General features: G+C 42.8%; 1 long non-coding RNA gene across 1 annotated transcript in view; it reads right to left on the bottom strand.

Moving 5' to 3' along the window:
* Nucleotides 1-1,706: 1,706 nt before the first annotated feature.
* LOC124553923 overlaps nt 1,707-27,608 on the bottom strand; it is a 47,218-nt gene continuing 21,316 nt past the window's right edge. Inside the window, exons 4-5 of the long non-coding RNA XR_006968167.1 lie at nt 21,697-21,753; nt 1,707-2,422 (exon numbers count right to left, since the gene is read on the bottom strand). This is a non-coding gene — a long non-coding RNA (uncharacterized LOC124553923). The remainder of the gene's footprint in view (nt 2,423-21,696; nt 21,754-27,608) is intronic.

The following is a 27,608-nucleotide window of genomic DNA, read 5'->3' as shown; positions in this document are numbered from 1 at the left end:
CATTAATATCAGAATGTCAACAACTACTGTGTTACTTTAAAATCTTCAATATGTTAGCTGTGGCCGACACTTATAAATGTCAAAATAAGCCACTAACCCTGTGCTTGTAAGTGTCAGCTGCACTTAATGTGCAAAACAAGAAAATTTTTGCAATTTATTTGAAAGTCCTAATTAAGCTTCCATTTTCATGCATGTTTATTTTTAAATATTAAAACTGATGGGAGGTTCATTTCTAGGCCCCTAATTTTCAAATCTGGATGGCATCATCCTTGCACTGCAACTAAAAGTGCACCATGCACGACAGGTTCAATGTAATCTCTCCTGTCCACAAATTTGCACCTCACACATGTTGCTATCACAGGAAACTGCACCAAATATGTCAATATAATACTACAGTTAATTTTCCATATATCTAAGCAAAACTAATTCATGCCCATCCAAGTGTATCTCATCTGTGCACTGCATCTTTCCCTTAACTTTAGTGTGCTTTACATATAAAATTCATACAGCAAGTTTTCTGAGTAAATTACCCATTCCATACCTACAGCTAATGCTTGTGTAACCCAGTGCGCCTTTCAGATGTGTTTACTTGTGTGTCAATACAAATGTCAGGTTTGGTTCTCAAGTGTGTCTTGAAATACATACCCCACATCAATTTTTAAGTACTTAGACTCAGTTGCAAAATATGTTATGCACTATCAGTGCCATTTCACTGCAAAAATTTTAAATCATTCTGGGGATATACGGATAACAAAGTTTCCGCATTTCTCAGAAATTTAATTTTAGTTGCTTCAGCCAATGAGAGCTAGGGAACAAAGTCTTACACTGCCCTGTTTTGTGTGCAGTGGTCTCATGGTAATAACCAGATAGCAGCATTTTTACACTTTATTCTTACTGAGCAAAAATACTTACTTGTATCTGATATTCCTTACCATTTCCAGGCGATTTTTGGGTCTGCAGTATTTTTATTTCAATTTCTACAAAGCCAAACGATTAAATGACTAGAAAGTTGTTTACGAATTCAGTTCTAATACATATTTAGCATAAGATATTAACTGTCTAAAGGATAATTGCTCAAACAGTAATTAGCATTCTAGCTGTATGTTTTTAGCCAAGACTATTATAGATGCATATACTTTACTCTCCATGTTCCTAAGTCCCCCCTTAACACATTGACTACCATGCTGCTTCCACCAGCGATAACAGCACAGCACGCTTAATGCTGTATACCCTAACTGGTGGTGAAACATGTCATTAACCATATCAGTAAACTTGTTAAATATAGAAAAACCACACCCAAGAAAGGCAGCAAGATAAACTCTCAGAGAATACTATAATCTAAAAATGTAAAATTACAACTAAATAAGCAATTTCCAATTATGTGTACCAAGCAAATTATGCTTAAAAATGTAAAATTACAACTAAATAAGCAATTTCCAATTATGTGTACCAAGCAAATTATGCTTTGAGTCAGTGATTTCTTTTGCCACAATTGATTAAGAAACATGCAAACTGAAGGACTAGTGAATAATCATACTTTACCGATGAAAAGCAGCAAAGCCATTAGAGACAGCTATGTGCATAGTCCAATTTATGTTGAAATTATCAACTTGGTATTTCAATTAAATTTTGTGAACTATAGGCAACACGATAAAGGAATCAAACGAAAAAAACACAAAATTAATTTCTTTATTAACAATGCTCGGATTTCCACATCACCATACAGGTACCAAGCTTGAGGCGTTACTCATTTTTTTTACATGGCAAGTTTCCCCAGTAGGCCTATAAACCATGAAAAACACAAATAGCTACTTCTTGCTGTCTTCTCTTCTTTGGACTTTCACTTCAGAAACTCTGAAACATCCATTACAAAAATAGGTAACACCACTCACAAATCTGGATTCTGTCACTGCAATTCATAGCAATTTTACTGTAAAAATACTGACTATGGTCACTGATGTCATTTTGAACATTCAGAAATTTTCAAGTGTGAAGGAACATGTTACTGAAACAAAATATTAGAGTGATACTGAAGTTAGAATACAGTTACTACACAAATTCTGACCAACAAAAGTTATAAAGATTGCAACTTAAATACCGAAGCCATTTCTTATGATAATATGCTGTTACCACAAATAATCCTCATAGTTGTACTGAAAGAAACTTTACAGGGTAACACAGTGCATCAGAATACTATAGGCACAAAGAAGGAAATTCTGTAGATTTACCAGACACTTTACTTTTCTTGCACATCATAAAATTATTATACGAAGTTACTTACCATCCATTGTCTGGAATATAAACTTCCCTTTCTCCTCTGCAAGCATATGCTTTTGCAGCGTATGTTCTCAAATTTGCCAAGACGTTGAAAAAAAATTGCAGTCATCCTGCAGGCACTTCACAGTAACTTCCATATTTGGCTCTATATGCACACACAAGGAAAATGAAGGATACAAAGTTTTCCATAATTGAAATGCTTTATCGCACATGCAACACAAAATCTGGCACTGTACATACACCCACAAAGCATCACAAAGAATGGCTTGGCTCAAAGAATATTTGGGGTTCAAAAACTACCAGCGATACTGGCTAGTATGAGAGATGACCTCATGTCATGATATAACGTCATGATTCCTGAGGGCCTGCGAGCTGCTTCTGCAAAGGATGGCTAGGTTCAAAGAAATCCGTGGTTTGAAAACTGCCAGCGATATTGACTAGCGGGAGAGATGACGTCATGATCCCTGGATTACAGAAGTGTCAGATTCCAGCCGTCTGCTTTGACCCATGACATCACCAATATGGCAGAAATGGCTATTCTAAGCATCTCCAATATGGCACCTGTGATGTTACTACATATACATGGCAACAAACATAAAAATATGTATAAATAAGACAATAACATCTCCATCCAAAACTTCCATCAAATTAACGAGACAACTGCCGAAAACAAACAAACAAACACACACGGGAGGGCACCATGAAACACAACAAGACAACATCTACAAACACAACCAACTCATAAACACCATGGCGTAATGACATCACCCACGACAACACCCTTACGTCAATGCAGACAGGTGGAATCGGACGCTTCTGTTGACCCCATGATTCCTCAGGGCTTGCGAGCCGCTTGTCATTACACCTTCTACAGCCACAAGGCATTATACATAGCTGTTTCAACTGGCACTGATGTCTCATTGGTTGGCCGTAAGAGCCAGTTAGTTATAGCTACCGGTATGTAGATCTTTGAACGCTTCGTTATTATGATTTTCCCAGGAGCTATCTTGGTGTGTGTGTGTGTGTGTGTGTGTGTGTGTGTGTTTTGTGCTTTTCTTAATTTCTCGCCGTACGTTACACCATGGCTGATGTTGCACAGACTGGTGGTGTGGCAGGCTTGTGTGACGTATGGGGGTGAAGCATCGCAAGAATATACAAGTAGAGCCTAGGAAAGAAATATTACATATTTATGATAAGCTAGTGACAGACGTAAACAAACACATGAAGAGACACAGTTCTGCTTCTGGAAAGGTAGGAGAAATGTTGGTTACCTCTCAGTCACCATTTAAATGCTGCGTGAACCTTAATGTAATAATGTAACACAACTGCCGTAACCAGATGGCTGGTTTATAGTCAAGTGTGCTATATTAGCAAAAATGTTATGGAGATATCACCAGTGTGAACGTCTGCAGTAGCTTCTCTGCATTGCAGACTGAGCAGAAACGTTCACGTATCACAAAAAGCCCACAAATGGGTCCAAGCTAAGGCTATAAATGAAAGGGTTGAGAGGGTTAATTACTAGGCAAGTCATGGGAGGCTAATGCCAGAACTGCTGTATTACTCTTTGACAGTTAACAGGTAACTAGTACACTTAAGCAAAGTAAAGTGTCACTTGTGGTGTAGGCCCTCTGGATAGATCGTTTATGAAGAGTTGGAGGTGCGGCCTTTCGCCTGAATTTTCACAGTAGTTTCATGAAGCACAAATAACTTATTTTAGATATTTAAGTAATGCAGGCCCTAGTTTCTGCACCTTCACTGTGTTGTTCCACATCCCTGAAGATTCTGCTTCATAATTGGCAGTATTAAACATGATGGATGAATAAGTGCATTAATTCTGTTTACACGTTCCTTTTCCATCACAGTATGATATTAAGATATTAAGCAAAAACCAGTTTTCTTTGTTATTTAGATGACATGTACTGAGTGCAATACGTTTTGATGCTCTCAGAGGCAAGAACTGATATACCACTTGGAGAGCGTTCACAACAAAAAATGGAGTTCAAAGAAATGACATTTAATTCTGTGGAAGGTGACGAAACTAAAGTGTACTGTATTGTATGTACGTATTTGCCAGATAACTAATGTTGTACATTGTTTGTATGTGTAGGTCTTTCCAATGAGTTAACGATATGGTGCAGTAATTGTTATCAGGAGAAAGAAAACTGGCATTCTACGGATCGGAGCATGGAATGTTAGATCCCTTAATCAGACAGGTAGGTTAGAAAATTTAAAAAGGGAAATGGATAGGTTAAAGTTAGATATAGTGGGAATTAGTGAAGTTCAGTGGCAGGAGGAACAAGACTTCTGGTCAGGTGAATACAGGGTTATACATACAAAATCAAATAGGGGTAATGCAGGAGTAGGTTTAATAATGAATCAAAAAATAGGTGTGCAGGTAAGCTACTACAAACAGCATAGTGAACATATTATAGTGGTCAAGATAAGACACGAAGCCCATGCCTACTACAGTAGTACAAGTTTATATGCCAACTAGCTCTGCAGATGATGAAGAAATGTATGATGAGATAAAAGAAATAATCCAGGTAGTGAAGGGAGACGAAAATTTAATAGTCATGGGTGACTGGAATTTGACAGTAGGAAAAGGGAGAGAAGGAAACATAGTAGGTGAATACGGATTGGGGCTAAGAAATGAAAGAGTACGCCGTCTGGTAGAATTTTGTGCAGAGTATAACTTAATCATAGCTAACACTTGGTTCAAGAATCATAAAAGAAGGTTGCATACATGGAAGAATCCTGGAGATACTAAAAGGTATCAGATAGATTATATAATGGTAAGACAGAGATTTAGGAACCAGGTTTTAAATTGTAAGACATTTCCAGGGGCAGATGTGGACTCTGACCACAATCTATTGGTTGTGAACTGTAGATTAAAACTGAAGAAATTGCAAAAAGGTGGGAATTTAAGGAGATGGGACTTGGATAAACTGACTAAACCAGAGTTTGTACAGAGTTTCAGGGACAGCATAAGGGAACAAGTGACAGGAATGGGGGAAAGAAATACAGAAGAAGACGAATGGGTAGCTTTGAGAGATGAAGTAGTGAAGGCAGCAGCGGATCAAGTAGGTAAAAAGATGAGGGCTAGTAGAAACCGTTGGGTAACAGAAGAAATATTGAATTTAATTGATGAAAGGAGAAAATACAGAAATGCAGTAAATGAAGCAGGCAAAAAGGAATACAAACGTCTCAAAAATGAGATCGACAGGAAGTGGAAAATGGCTAAGCAGGGATGGCTAGAGGACAAATGTAAGGATGTAGAGGCTTATCTCACTAGGGGTAAGATAGATACTGCCTACAGGAAAATTAAAGAGACCTTTGGAGAAAAGAGAGCCACTTGTATGAATATCAAGAGCTCAGATGGAAACCCAGTTCTAAGCAAAGAAAGGAAAGCAGAAAGGTGGAAGGAGTATATAGAGGGCCGTGAACGCATTATTGTGGCCAAGATAGATACGAAGCCCACACCTACTACAGTAGTACAAGTTTATATGCCAACTAGCTCTGCAGATGACGAAGAAATTGAAGAAATGTATGATGAAATAAAAGAAATTATTCAGATTGTGAAGGGAGACGAAAATTTAATAGTCATGGGTGACTGGAATTCGAGTGTAGGAAAAGGGAGAGAAGGAAACATAGTAGGTGAATATGGATTGGGGGGAAAAAATGAAAGAGGAAGCCGCCTTGTAGAATTTTGCACAGAGCATAATTTAATCATAGCTAACACTTGGTTCAAGAATCACAAAAGAAGGTTGTATACATGGAAGAACCCTGGAGATACTAAAAGGTATCAGATAGATTATATAATGGTAAGACAGAGATTTAAGAACCAGGTTTTAAATTGTAAGACATTTCCAGGGCAGATGTGGACTCTGACCACAATCTACTGGTTATGACCTGTAGATTAAAACTGAAGAAACTGCAAAAAGGTGGGAATTTAAGGAGATGGGATTGGATAAACTAAAAGAACCAGAGGTTGTACAGAGATTCAGGGAGAGCATAAGGGAGCAATTGACAGGAATGGGGGAAATAAATACAGTAGAAGAAGAATGGGTAGCTTTGAGGGATGAAGTAGTGAAGGCAGCAGTGGATCAAGTAGGTAAAAAGACGAGGGCTAGTAGAAATCCTTGGGTAACAGAAGAAATATTGAATTTAATTGATGAAAGGAGAAAATATAAAAATGCAGTAAGTGAAACAGGCAAAAAGGAATACAAACGTCTCAAAAATGAGATCGACAGGAAGTGCAAAATGGCTAAGCAGGGATGGCTAGAGGACAAATGTAAGGATGTAGAGGCCTATCTCACTAGGGGTAAGATAGATACCGCCTACAGGAAAATTAAAGAGACCTTTGGAGATAAGAGAACGACTTGTATGAATATCAAGAGCTCAGATGGAAATCCAGTTCTAAGCAAAGAAGGGAAAGCAGAAAGGTGGAAGGAGTATATAGAGGGTCTATACAAGGGCGATGCACTTGAGGACAATATTATGGAAATGGAAGAGGATGTAGATGAAGATGAAATGCGAGATATGATACTGCGTGAAGAGTTTGACAGAGCATTGAAAGACCTGAGTCGAAACAAGGCCCCCGGAGTAGACAATATTCCACTGGAACTACTGACGGCCGTGGGAGAGCCAGTCCTGACAAAACTCTACCATCTGGTGAGCAAGATGTATGAAACAGGTGAAATACCCACAGACTTCAAGAAGAATATAATAATTCCAATCCCAAAGAAAGCAGGTGTTGACAGATGTGAAAATTACCGAACTATCAGCTTAATAAGTCACAGCTGCAAAATACTAACACGAATTCTTTACAGACGAATGGAAAAGCTAGTAGAAGCCAACCTCGGGGAAGATCAGTTTGGATTCCGTAGAAACACTGGAACACGTGAGGCAATACTGACTTTACGACTTATTTTAGAAGAAAGATTAAGGAAAGGCAAACCTACGTTTCTAGCATTTGTAGACTTAGAGAAAGCTTTTGACAATGTTGACTGGAATACTCTCTTTCAAATTCTAAAGGTGGAAGGGGTAAAATACAGGGAGCGACAGGCTATTTACAATCTGTACAGAAACCAGATGGCAGTTATAAGAGTCGAGGGACATGAAAGGGAAGCAGTGGTTGGGAAGGGAATGAGACAGGGTTGTAGCCTCTCCCCGATGTTATTCAATCTGTATATTGAGCAAGCAGTAAAGGAAACAAAAGAAAAATTCGAAGTATGTATTAAAATCCAGGGAGAAGAAATAAAAACTTTGAGGTTCGCCGATGACATTGTAATTCTCTCAGAGACAGCAAAGGACTTGGAAGAGCAGTTGAACAGAATGGACAGTGTCTTGAAAGGAGGATGTAAGATGAACATCAACAAAAGTAAAACGAGGATAATGGAATCTAGTCGAATTAAGTCGGGTGATGCTGAGGGAATTACATTAGGAAATGAGTCACTTAAAGTAGTAAAGCAGTTTTGCTATTTGGGGAGCAAAATAACTGATGATGGTCGAAGTAGAGAGGATATAAAATGTAGACTGGCAATGGCAAGGAAAGCGTTTCTGAAGAAGAGAAATTTGTTAACTTCGAGTATAGATATAAGTGTGAGGAAGTCATTTCTGAGAGTATTTAAATGGAGTGAAATATGGACAATAAATAGTTTGGACAAGAAGAGAATAGAAGCTTTCGAAATGTGGTGCTACAGAAGAATGTTGAAGGTTAGAGGGGTAGATCACGTAACTAATGAGGAGGTATTGAATAGGATTGGGGAGAAGAGAAGATTGTGGCACAACTTGACTAGAAGAAGGGATCGGTTGGTAGGACATGTCCTGAGGCATTAAGGGATCACAAATTTAGCATTGGAGGGCAGCGTGGAGGGTAAAAATCGTAGAGGGAGACCAAGAGATGAATACACTAAGCAGATTCAGAAGGATGTAGGTTGCAGTAGGTACTGGGAGATGAAGGAACTTGCACAGGATAGATCAGCATGGAGAGCTGCAGCAAACCAGTCTCAGTACTGAAGACCACAACAACACACACAAGATAACACTGAGCAAGTATTATCCGCTCTCTAATAATTATTATAAGCAAGGTGCTTCTGTGAAGCAATATTTTTGGAGAAGTAATGGCTAGAGACCACTATTCCAAATTACTATGAATGCTGCATTTCAACCATGATGTCGGTTCTACCAATGATTGTTATACAAAATACAGAACATCATCACTGATTTATTGCAAAAAAAAAAAAAAAAAAAAAAAAAAAAAAAAAAAAAAATAGTCATTTCAGCCATTCCAAAAGCTGTGCATAGATGAAAGTTTACTTTTTTTTTATAGAGGGTGGCTGTCTTTCAAACAATACATCCCGTCAAAAAGAAACAGATTTGGAATAAAATCTTTTTTTCTCTGTGACTGTGAGACAGGATTTGTACAAGATTTAATTGTTTACATGGGATCATCTGCCCTGGTGGATACCAAAAATAAGGATACTGGAAAGTCAGGAGCGATAGTTGAAGCGCTTGTAAAGCCCTATTTAGGAAAGGGCCATACCGTTCACATAGATAATTGGTATTTCAGTGCAGCTTTATTTAGAAAGCTACACAATAGTTGCACAAATGTGTGCGGGACCATAAGAAAGAGAAGGAAAGGAATGCCTAAAACTGGTGAACGATTAAAATGAGGACAGGCAACCTGTCAATCGTGCAAAAATTTAATATTCAAAAAGTGGATGGATAAAAAAGAAGTCTATATGCTTTCTACCATGCACTCAGATGAATTTGATACAGTAAAAGTTATCCAAATACCTGTATGCGTATTGGATTATAATAATTCAATGGGTGCAGTTGATAAAGCTGACATGGTTATAATCACTGTGGAATCAACACTCAAATCGCTGCAATGGCATCGCAAACATTTCTTTCACTTGCTGGACATTTGTGTGTGAAATGCCTATTGTCTTTATAAACACAAAAGGAAAGAACTGGTATCCATGGCAAAACTTCAATTGCAGTTAATTAGGGAGATACTGGAAGAGTATCATCGAAGCATAAAATATCAACACCGAACAGGCAATAATCATCCACTGAGCTTAACAGAAAGACACTTTTCTTCGGTTTACAAACCAGTAGGAAGAAACCGAAATAGAAGTTGTTTTTTTTTTTTGTGGGGTTTAAGGGCGCTCAACTACTGAGGTCATTAGCGCCCAGTCACTGTTGTTAGAGCACATGGAATCTAGTAAAACTGAAGGGGAGGGGGGGGGGCACCAGAAAGACCTGACAAAGATGCAGATAAAATAAGTAAAAAGGTTAGATGTCTTTGGACAAGCCAGTCAAAGTTATAAAACGCAGAACACGAGCAGCTGCTCGAGCGTCATCAGCTAAAATATCCGGTAAAGTAGATGGCAGGGACAGGACAACACGAGATTGACTAAAGTGGGGACACGACTATAAAACATGGCGCACTGTTAATGCCTGACCACAACGGCACTGCGGGGCTGGGTCACCGGAGAGCAGGTAGCGGTGGTTAAACCGGCAATGCCCAATCCGCAACCTGGTCAGAAGGACCTCCTCTCGCCGAGATGGTCGGGAGGAGGTTGTCCAAGCAGTTGGGAGTGGTTTTACTGCCCAGAGCTTGTTTCCTTGGAGGGATGACCAAGCATCCCACCACAACGACACAAGCCTCTTACAAACATCCCCACGAACGTCAGATGACGGGACACAATGGGAGGCTGGCCGAGGCAGGAGGTCTGCAGCCTTGGCTGCAGCATCCGCAGCCTCATTCCCAGGCACTCCTACATGTCCGGGAACCCACAGAAGGCAGACAGGAGAACCATTATCAGCGAAAGAATGGAGGGACTGCTGTATCCGTGTTGAATCAAGGGATGGACCGGATAGGGAGCTCCAAGGCTCTGAAGAGCACTGAGTGAGTCAGAGCAGAGTACATACGATGAATGGCGGTGGCGGCGGGCATACTGAACGGCCTGATGGAGAGCAAAAAGCTCGGCCGTAAAGCTCGAACACTGGTCGAGGAGCCGGTATTTAAAGGTGGCGGCCCCGACGACAAAGGCACAGCCGACACCATCGTCAGTTTTGGAGCCATCGGTGTAAATAAAGGTGTGACCGGCAAGTCGAGCACGAAGTTCGGCAAACCGTGAGCAATACACTGCAGCCGGAGTACCCTCCTTCGGGAGTGAGCTGAGGTCGAGATAAATATGAACCGGAGCCTGGAGCCAAGGTGGTGTCGGGCTCTCACCCTCTCTGAAGGTGGTAGGGAGGGCAAAATCCAATTGTCGAAGCAGGCGACGGAAGCGGACTCCGGGGGGAAGCAGGGCAGACACATACAATCCGTACTAACGGTCGAGAGAATCGGCGAAGAAGGACTGGTAAGAGGGGTGGTCGGGCATAGACAACAGCCGGCAGGCATACCGACACAGCAGTACGTCGCGCCGGTAGGTCAATGGTAATTCGGCAGCTTCAGCATAAAGACTCTCGACAGGACTAGTGTAGAAGGCTCCGGTCGCAAGACGTAGCCCCCGATGGTGGATAGAGTTGAGACGGCGTAAGAGGGATGGCCGAGCAGACGAAGCTCCCATAATCCAGCTTCGATCGGACTATGGACCGATACAAGCGAAGCAGGACAGTGCGATCCGCTCCCCAAGATGAACCACTAAGAACTCTAAGGACATTAAGGGAACGTGTACAATGGGCCGCCAAATAAGAGACATGTGGAGCCCTAGAAACTTTGTTGTTTCCACGAATGGGAGAACAATGGGACCGAGATGTAAAGATGGCGGAAGGAACGCTTTATATCGCCAAAAGTTGATACAAACCGTCTACTCTTCAGAGAACCGGAAGCCATTTGCCACGCTCCATGAGTATAGGCTGTCTAGACAACGCTGAAGGCAGCGCTCCAGGAGGCATGTTCTCTGGGCACTGCAGTAGATCGCGAAGTCATCGACAAAGAGAGAGCCTGAGACATTAGGTGGAATGCAATCCATAATTGGATTGATCGCGATGGCAAAAAGGGCTACGCTCAAGACGGAGCCCTGAAGCACTCCGTTCTCCTGGAGGAAGACGTCGGACAATACGGAACCCACACGTACCCTAGACTTTCGATCCGTTAAAAAGGAATCAATAAAAAGGGGCAGGCGATCGCGTAGGCCCCACCTGTGCATAGTGCGGAGGATACCTCCTCTCCAACAGGTATCATAAGCCTTCTCCAAATCGAAGAACACGGCTACCATTTGGCGCTTTCGCAAAAAGTTGTTCATGATGAATGTCGACAAGGTCTCAAGGTGGTCAACAGCGGAGAGGTGGCGACGAAAGCCGCATTGGACATTGGTAAGTAGCCATCGAAATACAAGAATCCAAACTAACTGAGCATGAACCATGCGCTCCATCACCTTACAGACAGCTTGTAAGAGAAATGGGGCGGTAACTAGATGGAAGGTGTGTATCCTTCCCGGGTTTGGGTATAGGAACAACAACGGCGTCACGCCAACGCATGGGGACCTGACCTTCGGTCCAGACGCGATTGTAGGTACGAAGAAGGAAGCTTTTGCCCGCCAGAGAAAGGTGTGCCAGCATCTGAACGTGAATGGCGTCTGGCCCCGGAGCAGAGGACCAGGACAGCGCAAGTGCACGTTCGAGTTCCCGCATAGTAAAGGGGGCATTATAAGTTTCCAGATTCAGTGAGTGGAAGGAAGGTCGCCGAGCCTCTTCTGCCTCTTTCCTGGGAAGGAAGGCAGGGTGGTAATGGGCGGAGCTTGAAACCTCCGTGAAAAACCGGCCGAAGGCATTGGAGACAGCCACAGGATCAACGAGGACCTCATTACCTGAGGTCAGGCCAGGTACCGAGGAGTGGGCCTTAATGCCCGACAGCCGGCGCAGGCCACCCCATACGACAGAAGAGGGAGTAAAACTGTTAAAGGAGCTGGTGAAAGAGGCCCAACAAGCTTTTTTGCTGTCTTTGATGACTCTACGGCATTGCGCTCGGAGTCGTTTGTATCCAATACAATTCGCCAACGTAGGATGGCAGCGAAAGGTGCGTAAAGCACGTCGTCGAGCACGGATAGCGTCTCTACAAGCCTCGTTCCACCAGGGGACGGAAACGCGACGGGAAGAAGAGGTAGTACGAGGAATGGAACGTTCGGCAGCATTGATGATAACAGCCGTGAGGTATTCGACCTGACTGTCACAACTGAGAAAATCGTGGTCCGGAAAGGTCGCAGGGAGGAGTAAAGTCCCCAGTCAGCTTTCGGTATGTTCCAGCTCGAAGGACGTGGGGATGGGGTGTGGTGCAGGAGACGAACGACACAGGGGAAGTGGTCGCTCGAATAGGTGTCAGAAAGGACATACCACTTGAACCGATGGGCAAGAGTGGTACAACAGATCGAGAGGTCCAAGTGGGAGTAGGTATGAGTAGAGTCCGAGAGGAAAGTCGGGGCGCCAGTATTGAGGCAGACAAGATTGAGATGGTTGAAGACATCCGCCAAGAGTGAACCTCTTTGACAGGATGCAGGAGAGCCCCAAAGGGGATGATGGGCATTGAAGTCGCCAAACAATAAAAACGGCGGGGGAAGCTGAACGATCAGGTGCATCATGTCAGCACGACTAACAGCAGATGACGATGGAGTGTAGATGGTACAAACTGAAAAAGTAAAAGCAGAAAGAGTAATACGGACAGCTATTGCTTGGAGTGGGGTGGTCAATGGGATGGGATGGTAATAGACATCGTCCCGAACGAGCAACATGACCCCACCATGAGCTGGGATACCGTCCACAGGGGTGAGGTCATACCGCTCCGAGGTATAGTGGGTAAAGGCAATACGGTCAGTCGGGCGCAACTTGGTTTCCTGGAGACCAAGGACGAGCGGACAGTGCAGGCGGAGGAGCAGTTGTAATTCCTCCCAATTAGATCGAATACCTCTTATGTTCCAATGTAACAAGGCCATCGCTACTCAAAAAAGAGGGGGAACGAGACGGGGGAAGAGCTGGTCACCTCGACGGCCGCGGAGGGCCAGGTTTCGAGGGAACAACGCTACAACCGGCGGGAGGCGGATCCTGTTCCATCGAGTCGTCGCCAGCTGCGGCCGCTGTCCCTGGTTATGTAGGAGGGGCAGCATCATTTGCCGACGAGAGGCCAGCTGAGCGCCTGGCAGCGAAACTGAGGATGGCCGGGAGCAGCGACTCACGGATCGAGCGTCAGACGAAACGCGCCGGGGTGGAGAGGGGGATAGAGACTTCTTCTTGGAGGCCTTCTTGGAAGTCCGAGGAGGCACAGGGATGGTGGGCTGGACCCGAAGAAGGTCCTCACAGGCGGGGTCCGTTTTGGAACACCGGACCTCGGAGGCTGGGGTCCGGAACGTTTCCCCGATGGACGCCTGAGAAGAAGATCGCTTCTCAGGTGGTGGGGGGGGAGGAGGAGGAGGAATGGTGGCCCCTGGGGCAGAGGGGGCGGGGGCCATGGGGGAGGAGGATTTGGAAGGGAGGGATTTGGGAGGCGGAGGCAGAGACCTCGGATGGGGGGAGGAGGCGGAGGGGGACAGGATAGAGGTAAGGATACAGCGGAAGGAGTGGACACAACTGAGGCAAATGAAGGGGTCAACGGTACGGGATGGAGGCGGTCATACTTCTTCCTGGCCTCAGAATAAGAGAGCCGATCCAAAGTTTTGAGTTCTTGTATCTTCTTCTCCTTCTGAATTGTGGGGCAGTCTGAGGATCTAGGCGAGTGGATGCCAGGACAATTAACACACCGAGGAGGTGGGGTGCATGTATGTTCCTCACGAAGAGGACGTCCACAATCGCCACAAAGGGGCTCTGCCTCACACTGTGACGACATGTGCCCAAAGCGCGAACACCGAAAACAGCGCATAGGAGGCGGGACGTAAGGTCGCACATTGCACCGGTAGCACATCACCTTTACCTTCTCCGGGAGAACGTCCCCCTCAAAGGCGAGGATAAAGGCCCCGGTGTCGATGCGACGGTCTTTGGGGCCGCGCTGGACACGCCGGACGAAATGCACGCCTCGGCGCTCCAGGTTGGCCCTGAGCTCCTCATCAGATTGTAGCAGGAGGTCCCGATGAAAAATAACCCCCTGCGTCCTATTTAGTGCCAGATGCGGGACAATGGACACTGGGATGTCCCCCAGGCGGTCGCACGCCTGGAGCGCCGCCGACTGTGTGGCGGAGGTGGTCTTCATAAGAACGGACCCCGAACGCATCTTACTGAGAGCCTCGATTTCCCCGAAGATGTCCTCAATGTGCTGAACAAAGAACATGGGCTTGGAGGTGGCGAACGTCCCCCCATCGGTTCGAGAACAGACCAAATAGCGGGGGAAGTACTTCGCCCCAAGCCGGCGGGCCTGTCCCTCCTCCCAGGGAGTGGCCAAGGGGGAAAGGGCAGGAGAACCAGAACTAGAAACAGTACCTTTCCTTTTGAAAGACTTGGCCGCAGAGCGACCTGATACGTGTTGACGTTTCATCTGCGTAACTTCCGCCCCGATACCACCCACTCCGACCAGGGGCTCTCCCCATGGGCGCCACCCAGCCTCAGCAAGGGCCACCTGGCAGGATGACCGTTGCCGGGAGTCCTGATGCCCCAAGGAGACGGGCATCTACTCCTTGGCCGACGTGGGGAGGGTGCAGCTCAGGTATCGGCAGTACGATCCCTGTGTCGTCAGGGGGCTACAACCTAGAGGGTACATGACGACCCCACCACAACGGGCTGGCTACTGTGCTGGATTTCTGGTGCCATGCAAAGTCCACCATGATCGTAGGTGCAGATGGGGATGCACTATGGGCGTAACTTGTACAACCCATCAGGCGTTTAGGCCCAATTTGAGGAATAGTGGGTATGGTTACAACGCCGGTACAATGCTGAGTGCCAAGGTCTTAGTGCACTGAGGACCAGTGGTACACCACGTAAGGCGTCCTTCCCCAAAAGGCTCGTACTTCTGTAGAATTTTGAAAAATGGAGGTCAAACCCCAAGGGGGACCATCACATGGAAGGCCGAAACGGTTGAAACTCCTTTTCGTCGCCTCTTACGACAGGCAGGAATACCTCGGGCCTATTCTTACCCCGGACCCGCAGGGGGGGAAATAGAAGGTGTGTTGTTTGAAGTGCAAATGACAGAAAATGAGAATCTAAGTTGTTGTTGTGGTCTTCAGTCCTGAGACTGGTTTGATGCAGCTCTCCATGCTACTCTATCCTGTGCAAGCTTCTTCATCTCCCAGTACCTACTGCAACCTACATCCTTCTGAATCTGCTTAGTGTATTCGTCTCTTGGTCTCCCTCTACGATTTTTACCCTCCACGCTGCCCTCCAATGCTAAATTTGTGATCCCTTGATGCCTCAAAACATGTCCTACCAACCGATCCCTTCTTCTAGTCAAGTTCTGCCACAAACTTCTCTTCTCACCAATCCTATTCAATACCTCCTCATTAGTTACGTGATCTACCCACCTTATCTTCAGATTTCTTCTGTAGCACCACATTTCGAAAGCTTCTATTCTCTTCTTGTCCAAACTAGTTATCGTCCACGTTTCACTTCCATACATGGCTACACTCCATACAAATTCTTTCAGAAACGACTTCCTGCCACTTAAATCTATACTCGATGTTAACAAATTTCTCTTCTTCAGAAACGATTTCCTTGCCATTGCCAGTCTACATTTTATATCTTCTCTACTTCGACCATCGTCAGTTATTTTACTCCCTAAATAGCAAAACTCCTTTACTACTTTAAGTGTCTCATTTCCTAATCTAATTCCCTCAGCATCACCCGATTTAATTTGACTACATTCCAATATCCTTGTTTTGCTTTTGTTGATGTTCATCTTATACCCTCCTTTCAAGACACTGTTCATTCTGTTCAACTGCAGTTCCAAGTCCTTTGCTGTCTCTGACAGAATTACAGTGTCATCAGCGAACCTCAAAGTTTTTACTTCTTCTCCATGAATTTTAATACCTACTTCGAATTTTTCTTTTGTTTCCTTTACTGCTTGCTCAATATACAGATTGAATAACATCGGGGAGCGGCTACAACCCCGTCTCACTCCTTTCAAACCACTGCTTCCCTTTCATGCCCCTCGACTCTTATAACTGCCATCTGGTTTCTGTACAAATTGTAAATAGCCTTTCGCTCCCTGTATTTTACCCCTGCCACCTTCAGAATTTGAAAGAGAGTATTCCAATCAACATTGTCAAAAGCTTTCTCTAAGTCTACAAATGCCAGAAACATAGGTTTGCCTTTTCTTAATCTTTCTTCTAAGATAAGTCTTAAGGTTAGTATTGCCTCACTTGTCCCAACATTTCTACGGAATCCAAACTGATCTTCCCCGAGGTCGGCTTCTACCAGTTTTTCCATTCGTCTGTAGAGAATTCGCATTAGTATTTTGCAGCTGTGACTTATTAAACTGATAGTTCGGTAATTTTCACATCTGTCAACACCTGCTTTCTTTGGGATTGGAATTATTATATTCTTCTTGAAGTCTGAGGGTATTTCGCCTGTCTCATACATCTTGCTTACCAGATGGTAGAGTTTTGTCATGACTGGCTCTCCCAAGGCCATCAGTAGTTCTAATGGAATGTGGGGCCTTGTTTCGACTCTGGTCTTTCAGTGCTCTGTCAAACTCTTCACGCAGTATCTTATCTCCCATTTCGTCTTCATCTACATCCTCTTCCATTTCCATAATATTGTCCTCAAGTACATCGCCCTTGTATAAACCCTCTATATACTCCTTCCACCTTTCTGCCTTCCCTTCTTTGCTTAGAACTGGGTTGCCATCTGAGATCTTGATATTCGTACAAGTGGTTCTCTTATCTCCAAAGGTCTCTTTAATTTTCCTGTAGGCAGTACCTATCTTACACCTAGTAAGACAAGCCTCTACATCCTTACATTTGTCCTCTAGCCAGCCCTGCTTAGCCATTTTGCACTTCCTGTCGATCTCATTTTTGAGACGTTTGTATTCCTTTTGCCTGCTTCATTTACTGCATTTTTATATTTTGTCCTTTCATCAATTAAATTTAATATTTCTTCTGTTACCCAAGGATTTCTATTAGCCCTCATCTTTTTACCCACTTGATCGTCTGCTGCCCTCACTATTTCATCCCTCAGAGCTACCCATTCTTCTTCTACTGTATTTCTTTCTCCCATTCCTGTCAATTGTTCCCTTATGCTCTCCCTCAAACTCTCTACAACCTCTGGTTCTTTCGGTTTATCCAGGTCCCATCTCCTTAAGGGGCTCCGGAACGCCCTATACTTGCAATGTTAAAATAACGTTTATAAATTACATCTTTCCTCACAAAGTATTTGAGGTAGGAAGTTGAACTTTTTACAGATTGTTTATTGGAATAAGGGCTACAACTTAACACAGGGATTTTACAAAATTTTAGTTCAGTTATTAAAGATGTTTTTTTTTCAATTGTAATGAAAATTCACAACATTTTTTTGCAATTTTTTATTTATATATTCAAAAATATACAGTTTTTTGGAAAAAGGCTGTGTTAAATTATGCAGAAGGTACTGTGTAACATTTGCTGAAAGTTTGAAACAAATATGTTTGGAAGATCCTTAGAAAACATGTAATTAGTATGAGAAAATAAAAGTTTTGGGAATCGAGCGACAAAGATTGGATTAACTTTTTAGTGCATTCCAGGTCCATAGGATGGATTATATTCATCCTCTGCAAACTCCTCCTCCAGCTTCCTCTTGTTCCTCCTCCTGTTTACTCTTGCTTGTATTTCTAGACTCTTTGCAGCCCTGTCTGCAGCCTGAAGGCGTTCCTTGTCTAAAGCAAGCATCGCTCGTTGTTGTGTTGGTAGATTTTGCTACCATTTTCTTCAGTTGCAGTTGCTGCAACACTGTTCCAAAAGGTGGTCATGTATGAACACTTATCACATTTCAGTTGTATTTCACTAGCAAGTCCTACGTGCTTTATTATGGAGAGTTCCAGACCAACTTCACTACAATGAATACATCTTACACAGTTTGAAAAAATTCCTTTGAGAACCGACATATCAAATATTTCATTCACATCCGATTCGCCCATAAAACATTCATAGTTTTCACTCATTGAACCAAGCTTCTTCTGTGAAGTATTTTCTTTCCCACTTTGACTGCTATGGGCAGGTGTACTTGAGAGGTTAGGTTCACTCACTTGGTTATCATCTTTATTGTTTACAGTAATAACACATACCTTTGGCTTTCCAACATTTCTCCTTTTCTTAAAAGCCCTCAGAGGATTTCTAATAACTTTACTTTTACTCATTATTATACTTCAACAAAACAGAGACTCAAGAAACAGAATTAATTACGAATATTTTCGAGATAACGACAAAGTAAATAAACATGAAACAATCGACAATCACACCAGCGATATATATTGAACCATCACAGGTTAGCCACAACATATACTTTATCTCACATCACTAAAATGTACCTGATGAACACGGACGTTAATAATAACACCATTTGACAGCAGTTTAACAGCGCCACAGTGGGTCACGCCCATGTAGAACACATTTCAAAAAAAATTTAAAAATAGTTGTAGTCTTCGGAATTGAATAAATTATATATCTATTAAAAGGTAATAGTCTGCAGATTCAGAAAACGCAAAAAAGTAAAAATTGAACTTTTCATGATTTTGAGCCTTTCTGGAGCCCCTTAAATTCCCACCTTTTTGCAGTTTCTTCAGTTTCAATCTGCAGTTCATAACCAATAGATTGTGGTCAGAATCCACATCTGCCCCTGGAAATGTCTTACAATTTAAAACCTGGTTCCTAAATCTCTGTCTTACCATTATATAATCTATCTGATACCTTTTAGTATCTCCAGGATTCTTCCAGGTATACAACCTTCTTTTATGATTCTTGAACCAAGTGTTAGCTATGATTAAGTTATGCTCTGTGCAAAATTCTACAAGGCGGCTTCCTCTTTCATTTCTTCCCCCCAATCCATATTCACCTACTATGTTTCCTTCTCTCCCTTTTCCTACTATTAAATTTTTGTCTCCCTTCACTACCTGAATAATTTCTTTTATCTCATCATACATTTCATCAATTTCTTCATCATCTGCAGAGCTAGATGGCATATAAACTTGTACTACTGTAGTAGGCATGGGCTTTGTGTCTATCTTGGCCACAATAATGCGTTCACTATGCTGTTTGTAGTAGCTTACCCGCACTCCTATTTTTTATTCATTATTAAACCTACTCCTGCATTACCCCTATTTGATTTTGTATTTATAACCCTGTAATCACCTGACCAAAAGTCTTGTTCCTCCTGCCACCGAACTTCACTAATTCCCACTATATCTAACTTTCACCTATCCATTTTCCTTTTTAAATTTTCTAATCTACCTGCCCGATTAAGGGATCTGACATTCCACGCTCCGATCCGTAGAACGCCAGTTTTCTTTCTCCTGATAACGACGTCCTCTTGAGTAGTCCCCACCCGGAGATCCGAATGGGGGACTATTTTACCTCCGGAATATTTTACCCAAGAGGACGCCATCATCATTTACTCATACAGTAAAGCTGCATGTCCTCGGGAAAAATTACAGCTGTAGTTTCCCCTTGCTTTCAGCCGTTCATAGTACCAGAACAGCAAGGCCGTTTTGGTTAATGTTACAAGGCCAGATCAGTCAATCATCCAGACTGTTGCCCCTGCAACTACTGAAAAAGCTGCTGCCCCTCTTCAGGAACCACACGTTTGTCTGGCCTCTCAACAGATACCCCTCCATTGTGGTTGCACTTACGGTATGGTCATCTGTATCGCTGAGGCACGCAAGCCTCCCCACCAACGGCAAGGTCCATGGTTCATGGGGGGGGGGGGGACTAAGTACAAGTGTAAAAATTGTAATGTGGGTTGTGTGTTGAACCTTGTTTTCAAATTTATCATACTGAATTACATTATTAAGAATCTTTCAAATGATCCTAAATGGCTTTTCTTATAATACTTATAAAATCTCCAAATATATTGTTATGTAACACTTAAATACAGTAACCTGCACATCATCTTTCTGACGTGCAATGTGCACAGTTCGTGGCACGCTGCACTGATCAGTGGCATCAGCTCAGCGAAGCAGACTGCTGTAACAAAAGGGTTAATCGAACAACATGTAACAACCCAAATTATGCTATTGTGAGTTAGCACTTTCTTCCACCATTCCCTTCAATTACAAGTGATGCTGGCCCAGACGGAACCACACTCAGTTTTTCTTATAACATGGAAATTAATGAAGCTAAAAAAAAGATCTTTGTGGTGAGTAAGCAAAATATCACTGCTCAAAGCTCAGTGAGCAACTGTAAACCACCGAATCCTTCACCTACTGATGGAGTAAAATTACATCAAATGGAAGATCAAAGAAGAATATTGCAAGCCAAATCTATCACACAAAAACTGATTTTAACAAGAGAAGAAACTTTCTAATATTGCCCATTTTAAGCACCAAAGGTAGCTATTTTTAAGGCAATCTTTATACATATTTTAGCATACAACCACTAATTTTAGGAACATAATCCACAGCAACATGTTTTTGGGGTCAAGCTGCCATCATCCGGCTTCAAAATTAATCCTTCATAAAATGCACTTCAAAAACATTCAAGGTAAAAATAGAAAAACAAATAAAATTACTAAGCTACGAAGTCCTTGTCTTACTTGAAAAGTGGTAGCATCAGATTCCCTGCTTCCTAATCCATGTTAACACACATCCTTCGAAGTACTGCTTTTAGGGCACCACTTATTTATAAACACGTGTGCAGCTCTGACGTGCACTGAGAGGCAGCTGGTGTGACTGATGTTTACTGCCTTCCATAAACAATGTTTTGAAGAATATGCAGATAAGGATGCAGGGAATCTGGTGCTTCCAGTTTTAAAGTAAGATGATAGTCTCCATGTCTGAATAATCTTATATTTTGACCTCCAGTGCTTCTGAAGTGCATTTTATGTAGGGTTAACTTAGACAGCCCGATGATGAGAGCTCGACTCTCGAAACACATTGCTCTGGACTTGTTCCTAATATTAGTGACTGTATGCTAAAATATTTATAAACTGCCGAACCTTTTCACACCCAGCTGCATAGACAGACATTTCAGGAAAGACCTCATAAAGGCATTTGTTTGGAGTGTTTCGCTGTACAGAATGAGATAAGAACACAAGCGGCAGACCGAGACTGGAATACTTTGCCTAGATCGTGGACAGTAACGACTGCACCACATACCACTCTCAAGATGAAGGCCCAAGAAAGAAAAGCGTTGTGCACTGCCGACAACCAACCTTACGATTGAAGAACTAAGAAGAAGGAGACAAACAACAGAACCACAATTTCATTGAGAAAATGAGTTGCAGTCAGGCCTTCTTACTGAGCTTATTGCAACTTGTATTCTAGTTGTAAGTACTGAAATATTATAAAACTCAGTGACTCACCAGATTTATTAGCAATGGGTGACTGCCAACTTCAAAGTCCTCCGGCGATTCATCAAGCTGGAAAAATTTACAACAGATGTCAGATTTATAATGTTTTCGTGGTGTATGAAATTTACATGACGGAAATTATGTTTAAAAGGTTTAATTCTCTGTTTCCTTATGGTACATTACTGAATACTTTTGACACTTCACATTTCACTTCAAGTAATCATAACAAGGGCCCACATTTTTATGACAAGTCATATTTTTTCCTGAACTTCATGGTCAATTTAACAACAATTTATGCATAAATTCAGGTGTTATAGTATAGATAAATGTACTTCTATTACGCATCCAAAGTCATATTTACATCTTTTTTTTCAGTAACAGGTTATATTTCCGCCAACTTTTGCAAAACTTTATATATTTGTTGTATCTTATATGGACACACGAAGAAAAACATGAAAATGTTGCTCACATGACAATGTTTCAGATTATAATGCCACAAATAAACACAACAATTACTACAAAGCTTTATTTATCAAGACTTTAGTAGACTGGTAGAAGCCGACCTTGTGGAGAATCAGTTTGGATTCTGTAGAAATGTTGGAACATGTGAGGCATACTGACCTACGACTTACAACTTATCTTAACATAGATTAAGGAAAGGTAAGCTTATGTTTCTAGCATCTGTAGACTTAGAGAAGGCTTCTGACAATGTTGACTGGAATAAAGTACGATAATTAGTTTAGACAAGAAGAGAATAGAAGCTTTCGAAATGTGGTGCTACAGAAGAATGCTGAAGATCGGATGGGTAAATCATGTAACTAATGAGGAGGTACTGAGTAGAATTGAGGAGAAGAGGAATTTGTGGCACAACTTGACAAGAAGAAGGGATCGGTTGGTAGGACATGTTCTGAGGCATCAACGGATCACCAATTTAATATTGGAGGGCAGTGTGGAGGGTAAAAATCGTAGAGGGAGACCAAGAGATGAATACACTAAGCAGATTCAGAAGGATGTAAGTTGCAGTAGTTACTTGGAGATGAAGAAGCTTGCGCAGGATAGAGTAGCATGGAGGGCTGCATCAAACCAGTCTCTGTACCGAAGATCACAACAACAGTAGACAAGTAGCATTACACACTAGTCAGTTTGCTGATGTAAGACACTGTTGGGTGGGGCCAACAAAACATTCTCAAAACTAACAAAGGCACCTCCCGACATGATAAACATCGCACACGTGGTCACACTACTCAGTGAGAATATAAACTCAAGTGGTTCAACAAAAGCGGTCCATCAGCATGGAGTTGCAAGGTTTCGTTCGTGAGTTTGATGATAAGTTCTTCAGCACTGGTGGGGAAATGTTATTTTGTTAATTAAGTGAAGTCAAAGTTAGGGCAGAAAAGCACTTTAATGTGCAACAGCACTGTAATACCACCAAATACAGCAGCTGTGTGAAGAGAAATGCTGAAAATGGCAGCAGACAAATGCTGTTATTTGAGCAGACAGGTTCATCTTCAATTGTACAAACATTTAAAGACAGGTGAAATAATGGTGTCTTGCAACATCCCATCTGAGAAGCTGAAGAATCCACATTTCAGACAGTTCTTGAGAAGTACACAAAACATCCTGTTCCAGGTTAATCAAATTGAGAAAGAACTATTTATCAGTGTGCTATGAAGAGTAGCTAAAAAAATTAGTGTTGTTGAACTAAAGATCAACGTCCCTATACAAAGGTACCAATGTGGGGGGACATTATGTTTCAGATGTTATGGGGTGTTCTGAAAGTTGACAGGCCTGGAAAAATGTTCCTCCTAATGCGTGAAGCTCTTGAGAGAGAGTACAAAATTCAACAGTTGCCATTTTGTTTCACAACTCTGTGAAGCTACTGTGACAAGATGTTGTGAGCAGAGAAAATGTTTTGCTTCTGGCAACAGATGGTGCTTCATACACGGCTAAAGCAGCTGAGGGCTTCAAATTCTCTACCACAGTATGGTTTATGTCATTTGACTCGTGCATGCGTTACGCAGAGTTGCAGAAGAGGTGCGATCAAATTGCTCTGATGTAGGAAAATTAATTACTTGTGGCACGACAATTAATGTGAACGTCCCGCTACAGGTGCAGAAATCCAAGGAACGAGCACCTTCACTGCCCCTCCTTCCCCCACCTTGTGCTTAGATGATTGGATTCCTGGCTTAGTGCTGCTGAATATTACTGGATGATCCACACTAAAAGAAAGGTAATCTTTTGTGAGCTCAATAGCTATGAATCAAGTGCTACCAAAACTGTGAAAGAGGTCTTTACACACACACCTTGTCTGGAAACTTGGCATCACCAATGCCAACTTTCCAGTGGTAACAAAAGCCATCACAAGACTGGCAGCTGCTGGTATTCAACTGAATTTTGGAAAATGATGTCAACAATGAAACAGGTCAGCAGTTATTGACCTCTCCTATCACCTTACTTAAAGAGGAGTTTAACAATGGTGTATTTCAGTTTCTCTGGAAAAATGTCTTGACTCAGTTGATGCATTACATATTTCTAATAATACCAGGCTTATTTTATGAGAATAAATCTTTAGTACTCTACTGGAACACCATCAAAACCAGATAAGTTTTTATTGATGAATAAGTTCAAAATGGAATGAAATTTTAATCACGAAATAACTGTTACATGATAAACATCACCGTGAAGTTTGACAAGTATCAGACTGGTGCTTCACGATATGACACTTGCCGTTTCTGTGAGTGCATTTAGTTGATTACACTGTCAGTTTTAAAAGAAAACAGCTGCAGATCCTAAGAACAAAATCTGTAACTGTGCGCTACCGGCCGTTCTGCCAAGTTGTCAGTTACATTTTATGCACAATATTTCGACATCTCACGCAGCCATCTTCCACAGATGCTATGAGTTTTGCTGTTACTCACTTCCCAGACTCCAACCAGACTGTGTGGAGTGGAGACCACCCAGCAAGTGCACAAAACAGTAAAACTCACAGCACCTAAAGAAGAAGGCTCGTCCAGTTGTTGAAATATTGTGCGCGAGATGGAAACGACAACTCAGCAAAACACCAGAGTGTACACCTTTGATCAGTCACCCTGAGATAACCAGAGAGGTCACAACAGTGCTGCTTAAAACACAAAATTGTTTGTCATGCAGCATTCCATACTCCTAGATTTCTGTAAAGCATCTGACACGGCACCACACTGCCGACTGTTAGTGAAGGTACGAGCATACGGAATAGGTCCCCAGATTTTGCGAGTGGTTCAAAGACTTCTTGAGTAACAGAACCCAGTACATTGTGCCTGATGGTGTGTGTTCATCAGAGACAGGAGTGCCCCAGGAAAGTGTGACAGGAAAGTTGTTGTTTTCCTACATATGTAAATGATTTGGTGGACAGTAGTCTGTGGTTGTTAGCTAATGTTGCTGAGGTGTACAGTAAGGTGCCATCGTTGAGTGACTGTAGGAGGATAGTTGATGACTCAGACAAAATTTCTAGTTGGTGTGGTGAATGGCTGCTACCTCTAAATGTAGAAAAATGTAAGTTAATGCATATGAGTAGGAAAAACAAACCCACAGTTTACAAATAATGAGATGCTTGACACACTCATGTCAGTTAAATATCTAGGCGTAATGCAAAGCGATATGAAATTGAATGAGCATATAAGGACTGCAGTGGGGAAGGCGAATGGTCCACTTTGGTTTATTGGGAGAATTTTAGGAAAGTGAGGTTCATCTGTAAAGGAGACCACATGTAGGACACTAGTGCAACCTCTTCTCGAGCTCTGCTCTAATGTTTGGGATCCGCACTAGGTCGGACTAAACGAAGACATCGAAGGAATTCAGAAGCAGGCTGCTAGATTTGTTACTAATATGTTTCAACAATAACCAAGTATTATGGAGATGCATCAAGAACTCAAATGGAATCACCGGAGGGAAGACAGCATTCTTTTCGAGGAGCAATATCCAGAAAATTTAGAGAGCCACCATTTGTGGCTGACTGCAGAGCGATTCTACTGCCGCCAATGTACAGTTCTTGTAACGACCACGAAGATAAGCTCAGAGAGATTAGGGGCCACATGGAGCCATAAGACAGTTGTTTTTCCCTCGCTCTATTTGCAGCTAGAACAGGAAAGGAAATGACTAGTAGTAGTAGAGCATGCCTTCCAACATGCACCATACAGTGGCTTGCGGAATCTGGATGTAGATGTAGATTCCTATGAACATTGTTATTTGTCATGTAGCTAATATGAATTTTCAATTCTTAAATCTACAGATTCAGATAATTCTAGAAGGAATGGCCAACAAGGAATGTTTTCTATTTTCTTATCAACTGCCAAATGTTCCTGCCCAAATATCTTTGCTTTATGTTTGTAGTATATGTTGAAATCCTTTGCATCAGAGTACATAACTTAACTCCGAATACTAGACCCAAAGGAACCTGTGCAAATCACTTTTCAGTTGAAGGAAATTTTTATTATAAGCAACAAAAATCGTTGTGACATAAATGTACCAGGAAGTGAGTGTAAGAATTTCGAGATCTGTAAAGCAGCCTCTGCAAGGGGCACCACCATCTCTCTACTTTACATAATATTCTCGCTGCTCATTTCTCCTGAATAAAAACATTATTTATTTTAACAATATTGTGAAAAGCCATACAGAGGACTAGAGGATGGACGGACGGACGGACGGACTGACTCTCTCTCTCTCTATCTCTATCTCTCTCTCTCTCTCTCTCTCTCTCTCTCTCTCTCTCTCTCTCTGCCACCTGTGGCTACTGTGGCTGAGCTGAGTCGTATATGCGCCCGACAGGAGCCGCTATCCAGTTGTGATGGTAAGGAGGCGGCATGGGGTGAAGAGTGGGGTGGGGGAAGGTGTCGTGCTGCTTGTGGGAGCTTGTAAGGGCGCAGTGGGGATAGGGTAGGGCATTTAGGTGCAGTTGGGAGGTTTGTATGTGTGGGGAGTGGGGGGGGGGGGGGGGAGGATGGGAGGGGAGGCGATTGGGAAAGGAGGAGAGAAGAAGAGATGGGGAAAAAGACTAGTGACTAATGGGTGTGTTAGTCGAATAGAAGACCGTGTATTGCTGGAGTGAGAGCAGGGAAGGGGATAGGTAAGTGGAGGACAGGGACTAATGAAGGCTGAGGCCAGGGGGGTTACGGTAATAGGATTGATTGCAGACAGAGTTCCCACCTGCACAGTTCAGAAAAACTGCTTCCACAGGTAGTCCTACCTCTGATGCGGTAGAAGATGCCTGACTGGAGTATGTGGTTGGGAGAATGTACGAGATAGGTCTTACCTCCAGGTCTATTTCAGGGCACACTGAGAGGTAGTGAAAACCGTTGCTCCAGTCGTACGTAGTGCCGAGGCACAAGATGAATGCTGCTCTGCAGCCAGATGGTGAGCAAGTAGGAGGTGGTAGATGGCTGGGAGACAAGGTATGCGAGATCTGCTTCTGTAAAAGGTTGGGAGGGTAATTTCGGTCTGCAAAGGTCTCGGTGGGGTACTCGGTATATTCGCTCTGGCACTGCTCGTCCCTGCAGATGGAATGACCACGGGTGGTTAGTCTGTACGCAAGCAATTTCTCGGTACGGAATGGGTGGCAGCTGTCAAAGTGGAGGTACTGTCAGTGTTTGGAAGGTTTGATACGGACGGAGGTACTGATGAAGCTATCCTTGAAGTGGACGTCAGCACTGAGGAAGGTGTTGAGGTTTTGGGGGAATGTGGCTAGGGTGACCTCAGCCCTCAGTCCAGATCATGAGGGTGTCACCAATGAATCTGAAATGGTGAGAGGTTGGATTCTGGGCAGTTAGAAAATATTGCTCTAGATGGCCCATGAGTAGTTTGGCATAGAATGACCCCATATGGGTGCCCATAGCTATTTATTTTATGTGCTTTATCCCAGAGGACAACTCCTTATGAACACTATGCCTTGT

Source organism: Schistocerca americana, chromosome 11 (genome assembly GCF_021461395.2).
Source record: "Schistocerca americana isolate TAMUIC-IGC-003095 chromosome 11, iqSchAmer2.1, whole genome shotgun sequence".
In the NCBI taxonomy this organism is placed as follows: domain Eukaryota; kingdom Metazoa; phylum Arthropoda; class Insecta; order Orthoptera; family Acrididae; genus Schistocerca; species Schistocerca americana.
This window is presented reverse-complemented; position numbering and strand designations above follow the sequence as displayed.